The sequence below is a fragment of the Pectinophora gossypiella genome, chromosome 21 (genome assembly GCF_024362695.1).
Source record: "Pectinophora gossypiella chromosome 21, ilPecGoss1.1, whole genome shotgun sequence".
NCBI classification, from domain to species: domain Eukaryota; kingdom Metazoa; phylum Arthropoda; class Insecta; order Lepidoptera; family Gelechiidae; genus Pectinophora; species Pectinophora gossypiella.
In genome coordinates this window covers 8,634,840-8,642,339 of record NC_065424.1, presented here as the reverse complement: position 1 = coordinate 8,642,339, position 7,500 = coordinate 8,634,840, and positions in this window count along the sequence as shown.

Sequence of the window (7,500 nt, the reverse complement as noted above, 5' to 3'; positions counted from 1 at the left end):
ACCTCGTCAAATCGCTTCCTTATGCCCAACTTGTTAGTAGCCGGTGCCCAAGCGCTAGCTGCGTACAGAATGGTCGGCTCGACCACCGCCGTGTATATGGTCCTAATTATCTCGGGCTTTAAACCCCAGTGGATTTTTGCGGCTCTCGACAGCTGTTTATACAGATTTAACGACTTGCGGCAGACGTTTGCCACGTGTGAGTTAAACGTCAGTTTGTCGTCAACTGTGAGGCCCAGTATTTTTATCTCACCGGACATGCCAATGTCTACCCCGCCCATGCTCAGGAGTGGGGAATCATATTTAAGCTTGTTGGTAATGACCATCGCCTTAGTTTTCTGAGGTCCAAATTTGAGCTTATTTTTGACTCCCCACTCCCGGACGTGGGCGAGGGCGGCATTGGCACGTCTTTGGATTTCAGCTGTTGTGTCACCCGAGAAAATCAGGACCACATCATCTGCAAAGGCCTGGCAGTAATCGCCCCGCTCCTCCAGTTCCTTCAGTAGGGGATCCAGAAGTAAATTCCAGAACGTTGGGCCCCCCACTGATCCCTGCACGCATCCTTTCGTCGTAATCCTGACACACTCTGCTCCGGCGTACCTTACCCTCACCTTCCTATCTGACAGATAACTGTCTACTAGGCATCTGAGGTTTTTCGGGCATTGGGTTTCGGCCAGTCTGCAGCGCATGGCAGGCCACCATGCGCCATCGAAGGCCCCCTCTATGTCAAGTGATATCATAGTTGTTATCTTTTTAGCTTTAAGTTCTTTTTTCAGGTGCTGTATCATGACATAGAGGGAGTCCTCGGTGCTGCGCTGCGGTGTGAAGCCAAACTGACGCCGGCTCATGTTCGGCAGAGTGTGCCATCGGATACGACGAATCAACATCTTTTCCAAGATCTTACCCAGGACAGGCAGCAGTCCTATAGGTCTGTAAGATTTGGGGTGCGTGTAGTCATCCTTTCCTTGCTTGCGCAGTACTGCCACTACCGCCTCTTTCCAGATGGTGGGAAAGTGAGAAAGGGACAAGCATTTGTTGCAGAGTGACAAGAAAACATGTGGGTCCAGGGCAACAGCCGCCTTACAAATGTCCGCTGTGAGACCATCAAGTCCTGGGGCCTTCTTGGGGTTAAAGCTCGAAGTCGCCCACTCCAGTTCCTCTACAGTGAACGGGGGGTCGCATGGGTCATCATGCGCCTTTTTGTTTGCCACTTCAGCCATTTGGCGAACTCGCTTGTGGTCTGCATTGTCCTTGTTGGCGTCATCTTCCGGGTAGAAGGTTTCTGCCAACAGACTTGCAGACTCCTCGGCTCCCAAGACTGCTCCGTTGTTAGTGAGCGGTAAGTCCTCGTCTCTAGCGGTTATGCGGCCTATCACCCTGTAGATCCCATCCCACATGCTCTCACGGTCCTGCCTTCCACAAAAGCTCTTCCAGCTAGTCGTCCGAGCCATCTCCTCTTCCCGCTGATATCTTTCCTTCGCTTCCAGGTATTGCTTCACGACCCATGCTCGGCGAACAGGGGCGGCGCATCCTATTCTACGCCTCCTCGTGGTCACCTCCTTCTTCAGTTTGGTAAGTTCCTCCGTCCACCAAGGCAATTCTGTTTGTTTTCTCTTTCCGACTTTAGGTATTGTTTCGTCACAAGTGTCTGTTATTGTTTTCGTTACCTTCTCTGTCATCCTGTCCAATTTCTCTTTAGTGTCTATATTATCTATTTCTTCTTTATTTATTTTACATTCCTTCCAAATATGGGTTAGTTTCTCAAGAAACTGACTCCAATTTGTCTTTTTTGTACTGTACTTCCAAGTTGTTCTCTTTATATCTATTCCTTTTCCTTTTTCCATATTTATGTCAAACAGAATCGCCTTGTGGTCGGAACTCGTCAAACCTCCGTCTAGTCTCCAGTTCTCTATTCGTCCGAGCATGTCCGTGGAGCAAGTGGTCACATCGACGCAGCTGGTATAGCGTTTGCCTCCCCTAATCGTGTCGAAGGTGGGCTCACAACCTCGGTTGAGTATCTGCAGCTCGGCTTCCTCTAGCATTCCCGCAAGTATGTCGCCTCTGTGATCACTACTCTCGCTACCCCACCACGCACTCCATGCGTTAACGTCCCCTCCAAGAAGCAGATATTTTGTCCCTATCTCTCTTAATATCTTACTGAGCAACTCCAGATATGGCTCTATTGGCTTGTCTCCCTCCAAGTAGGCTGAAATCACCCCAACTTCCCAGGTCCCTGTCCTAAGTTTGGCTGTGACGATGTTTTGTGTGGTCAAGTTTGGACAGAGGGTGATATCGATCCTGTCGTCAAAAAGGACGATGGCCGACTTGTTTACCACGTCACGATTGCCATTTCCTTGGACAGTTCGGACCCCAGGGAAGTTTTTCAGCCTACCTGTGTTACCGATATACGGTTCTTGGAGCAGGGCAAATGCCAGTTTCCTTTTTGCCGCTTCCATCATCAACTCTGAAGTTGCCAGTTGGCTCCTCTGGAGGTTAGCTTGAACCGCTCTATATGTGACCAGATTTCCACCGTTTTCAATTGTCCTGCCTCTGCTTGTGGCCACCTTAGCAATATGCTACGGTGGATCTCGCCAGTGCCTCCCGTTTCCTTCTCACAGGACAGTCGGCACTAAACGCATTGTGATCGATTCGATCCATCTTTGCCTTCTGGCAGTTTATGCAGCTGGGAATATCTCCTGCAACCCATGCTGGACATTCAGTCCTAAGGTGTGGACCGCCGCAGTGGCTGCACACATCTGGAGTTTGCTCCAGGCAGAAGCTCTTCCCATGGCCGTACCCTAAACAGCGCGAGCATTGTATTAGGGGGGACTGGTCCGCCACTCTGAGTCTCTGGAGGTCGATGTGTACAGCCCCCGCGTCGGTCAGTTTTCTCCAGATTTGTGGAGAAACCCTCAGGACTACGTCAGCTGTAAGGGGATTCCTCGTTTTCTTTCGGAATCTAATTTCCATCCGGTCATTTTCAGCCAGCACGTCCTTAATAATATGCTTGTTTTGCATTTTGATGGCTCTTAGGATCTTCATTGGAGTTGCTTTGCAGGACGCCGCGAATGATGATAAGTGGATCTTTATTTGCGATCTCCTCTACGTTCAGTTCTCCTCCTGTCCTTTCTATTCTATCCTTAACCTTTCTGATCTCCTCCCGATTCCTACATCCTACAATTACTTTTCTGTCTTTTGCTTTCCTGATCTTATCTATTCTGACTCCTTCTTCTGTCGCGTTTACGACTCTTCTTAACTTTTCGAACACCTGTTCACCAGTCTCATTTTCGTCATTCGATGTGATCACTACCGAGTGCATGGCCGGCTCGTCCAGACCCCGTTTTCTGGGTGAACCAGCCGCTACACTCGCGTACGTCCTTTCTTGTTGCTTCAATAAGATCTGGTTGAGTCTCTCCATCTCTTCTTTGTTTTCCTGCAGCAGTTTTCTGTGTTCTTTCATCTCTTTTATCAGTTCTTCTTCCTGTCTCGTTACCATCCTCCGTTCTTCTTCTATATCTGTTTTATTTGGCTGCTCAGGTAGCTTACTCACTTTTCCCTTCTCTTCCTTTCCATAGGTCCTTCCCTCTTCTGCTTCCTTGACCAGATTGTAGAGTTTTTCTACCGCTTCTAGCACGTCGTTCTTAATCTCACTTTTGAGATTTCGGCTGTTGTTAATTTGCAGCTTTGCCTTCATGAGATGAGCCTTTGCCTCGGTCACTCTACTCTTGTAGACCAACACCTTAGGGTTTTCGGCTCTTTTCTCCTGGCTTGTTGCTCGTTTTGGGGCTAGAGGCGACTTCAGCCTGGCCTCAATCTCGCCAATGCTCCGCCGAACAGCTGTCTTGTTCTGAGTTTGTGTTGAGGGACCTGCCTTCTCAGTAACAACTCCCCGTTCTGCTGGAGACGATCGTTTTTGCGTATCAATTGCGGTTTCTTTTAACGGTGTTCTAATGCCAAACATTTTGGTTTAACTAGTTTTCAGGGGAATTCGTCTATATAAGTGTAGATTAATAGTAAAGTTTGTATAAGTTTTATAAAACAATAAAATGGTGTGTATATTTAAAATAAAATATAGTATAAAGTAGTGTCGATGATTTCGACAATGTCTAAAAGTAGTCAATTTCTTAAAAATATTATTTAAGCCCTTCTTTTATTTTCAGGTGCGGTTCAACGAGGTCAACTTAGTCTACGACAGTGTCAGCGACGTCCCGGACGGTGTCTACGGTTGGTAAGTATACAGTTTATATACCAATAGGTAATTAATTTATTTTTCTTCCTTTTCAGGTGCGGTTCAACGAGAGTGCAACGGGGTCAACGGTATAGTAACCGGTGTCAATGACTGCCGGGACGGTGTCTACGGTCTGTAAGTACACAATTTGTTTAGTCAGTAATGAAATAACCTATTTCCGTAAAAAATTTTGTTCATGAATATTGACTCACTCTTCTTAGGTAAAAGAGAATGGGTGGGTGGGTGGGCAAAATTTTTGCTTTCCAGCGCTCGTATCGCGACAAGCAGGGTGTCTCCTGAAAGGGGGCGCAAAAACCCTTCAGATGGTGTCAAAATTGGGGGATGCGACCATACAAAAACTGTTGAAAATTTTGAAAAAACTGAATTTTTGGTACAATTTGTATGAGAATTTAAAGTTTTTTGAATAAAATGTCCTGAAATTTTGCTGAAACCAATCAATTGGGATCGTAATAAAACACTATAACCGAAAGTAAAAATAAACGTATCGAAAATATAAAAAGAAAAAATTTTGTATGAAATTTTTTGAAAAATATTTTTCAGTTCCTGAAATGTAGCTGAAACTAAGATTTTATGATGCCGAATGCTGTAGCTAGATAATTAAAAGCTATTAACGCCAAAAAGTCTGAAATTTTACGTATGTTAGGGGCGAAAATAAGTTGTTGTATGAAAATCGTATACCACCCAGGTAAACTTTTACAGGGTAGGTATTGTCAAAATTCCCGCTTTCCAGCGCTCGTATCGCGACAAGCAGGGTGTCTCCTGAAAGGGGGCGCAAAACCCTTCAGATGGTGTCAAAATTGGGGGATGCGACCATACAAAAACTGTTGAAAATTTTGAAAAAACTGAATTTTTGGTACAATTTGTATGAGAATTTAAAGTTTTTTGAATAAAATGTCCTGAAATTTTGCTGAAACCAATCAATTGGGATCGTAATAAAACACTATAACCGAAAGTAAAAATAAACGTATCGAAAATATAAAAAGAAAAAATTTTGTATGAAATTTTTTGAAAAATATTTTTCAGTTCCTGAAATGTAGCTGAAACTAAGATTTTATGATGCCGAATGCTGTAGCTAGATAATTAAAAGCTATTAACGCCAAAAAGTCTGAAATTTTGGTTAGGTTAGGTTAGGTTAGGTTAGGTTAGGTTAGGTTAGGTTAGGTTAGGTTAGGTTAGGTTAGGTTAGGTTAGGTTAGGTTAGGTTAGGTTAGGTTAGGTTAGGTTAGGTTAGGTTAGGTTAGGTTAGGTTAGGTTAGGTTAGGTTAGGTTAGGTTAGGTTAGGTTAGGTTAGGTTAGGTTAGGTTAGGTTAGGTTAGGTTAGGTTAGGTTAGGTTAGGTTAGGTTAGGTTAGGTTAGGTTAGGTTAGGTTAGGTTAGGTTAGGTTAGGTTAGGTTAGGTTAGGTTAGGTTAGGTTAGGTTAGGTTAGGTTAGGTTAGGTTAGGTTAGGTTAGGTTAGGTTAGGTTAGGTTAGGTTAGGTTAGGTTAGGTTAGGTTAGGTTAGGTTAGGTTAGGTTAGGTTAGGTTAGGTTAGGTTAGGTTAGGTTAGGTTAGGTTAGGTTAGGTTAGGTTAGGTTAGGTTAGGTTAGGTTAGGTTAGGTTAGGTTAGGTTAGGTTAGGTTAGGTTAGGTTAGGTTAGGTTAGGTTAGGTTAGGTTAGGTTAGGTTAGGTTAGGTTAGGTTAGGTTAGGTTAGGTTAGGTTAGGTTAGGTTAGGTTAGGTTAGGTTAGGTTAGGTTAGGTTAGGTTAGGTTAGGTTAGGTTAGGTTAGGTTAGGTTAGGTTAGGTTAGGTTAGGTTAGGTTAGGTTAGGTTAGGTTAGGTTAGGTTAGGTTAGGTTAGGTTAGGTTAGGTTAGGTTAGGTTAGGTTAGGTTAGGTTAGGTTAGGTTAGGTTAGGTTAGGTTAGGTTAGGTTAGGTTAGGTTAGGTTAGGTTAGGTTAGGTTAGGTTAGGTTAGGTTAGGTTAGGTTAGGTTAGGTTAGGTTAGGTTAGGTTAGGTTAGGTTAGGTTAGGTTAGGTTAGGTTAGGTTAGGTTAGGTTAGGTTAGGTTAGGTTAGGTTAGGTTAGGTTAGGTTAGGTTAGGTTAGGTTAGGTTAGGTTAGGTTAGGTTAGGTTAGGTTAGGTTAGGTTAGGTTAGGTTAGGTTAGGTTAGGTTAGGTTAGGTTAGGTTAGGTTAGGTTAGGTTAGGTTAGGTTAGGTTAGGTTAGGTTAGGTTAGGTTAGGTTAGGTTAGGTTAGGTTAGGTTAGGTTAGGTTAGGTTAGGTTAGGTTAGGTTAGGTTAGGTTAGGTTAGGTTAGGTTAGGTTAGGTTAGGTTAGGTTAGGTTAGGTTAGGTTAGGTTAGGTTAGGTTAGGTTAGGTTAGGTTAGGTTAGGTTAGGTTAGGTTAGGTTAGGTTAGGTTAGGTTAGGTTAGGTTAGGTTAGGTTAGGTTAGGTTAGGTTAGGTTAGGTTAGGTTAGGTTAGGTTAGGTTAGGTTAGGTTAGGTTAGGTTAGGTTAGGTTAGGTTAGGTTAGGTTAGGTTAGGTTAGGTTAGGTTAGGTTAGGTTAGGTTAGGTTAGGTTAGGTTAGGTTAGGTTAGGTTAGGTTAGGTTAGGTTAGGTTAGGTTAGGTTAGGTTAGGTTAGGTTAGGTTAGGTTAGGTTAGGTTAGGTTAGGTTAGGTTAGGTTAGGTTAGGTTAGGTTAGGTTAGGTTAGGTTAGGTTAGGTTAGGTTAGGTTAGGTTAGGTTAGGTTAGGTTAGGTTAGGTTAGGTTAGGTTAGGTTAGGTTAGGTTAGGTTAGGTTAGGTTAGGTTAGGTTAGGTTAGGTTAGGTTAGGTTAGGTTAGGTTAGGTTAGGTTAGGTTAGGTTAGGTTAGGTTAGGTTAGGTTAGGTTAGGTTAGGTTAGGTTAGGTTAGGTTAGGTTAGGTTAGGTTAGGTTAGGTTAGGTTAGGTTAGGTTAGGTTAGGTTAGGTTAGGTTAGGTTAGGTTAGGTTAGGTTAGGTTAGGTTAGGTTAGGTTAGGTTAGGTTAGGTTAGGTTAGGTTAGGTTAGGTTAGGTTAGGTTAGGTTAGGTTAGGTTAGGTTAGGTTAGGTTAGGTTAGGTTAGGTTAGGTTAGGTTAGGTTAGGTTAGGTTAGGTTAGGTTAGGTTAGGTTAGGTTAGGTTAGGTTAGGTTAGGTTAGGTTAGGTTAGGTTAGGTTAGGTTAGGTTAGGTTAGGTTAGGTTAGGTTAGGTTAGGTTAGGTTAGGTTAGGTTAGGTTAGGTTAGGTTAGGTTAGGTTAGGTT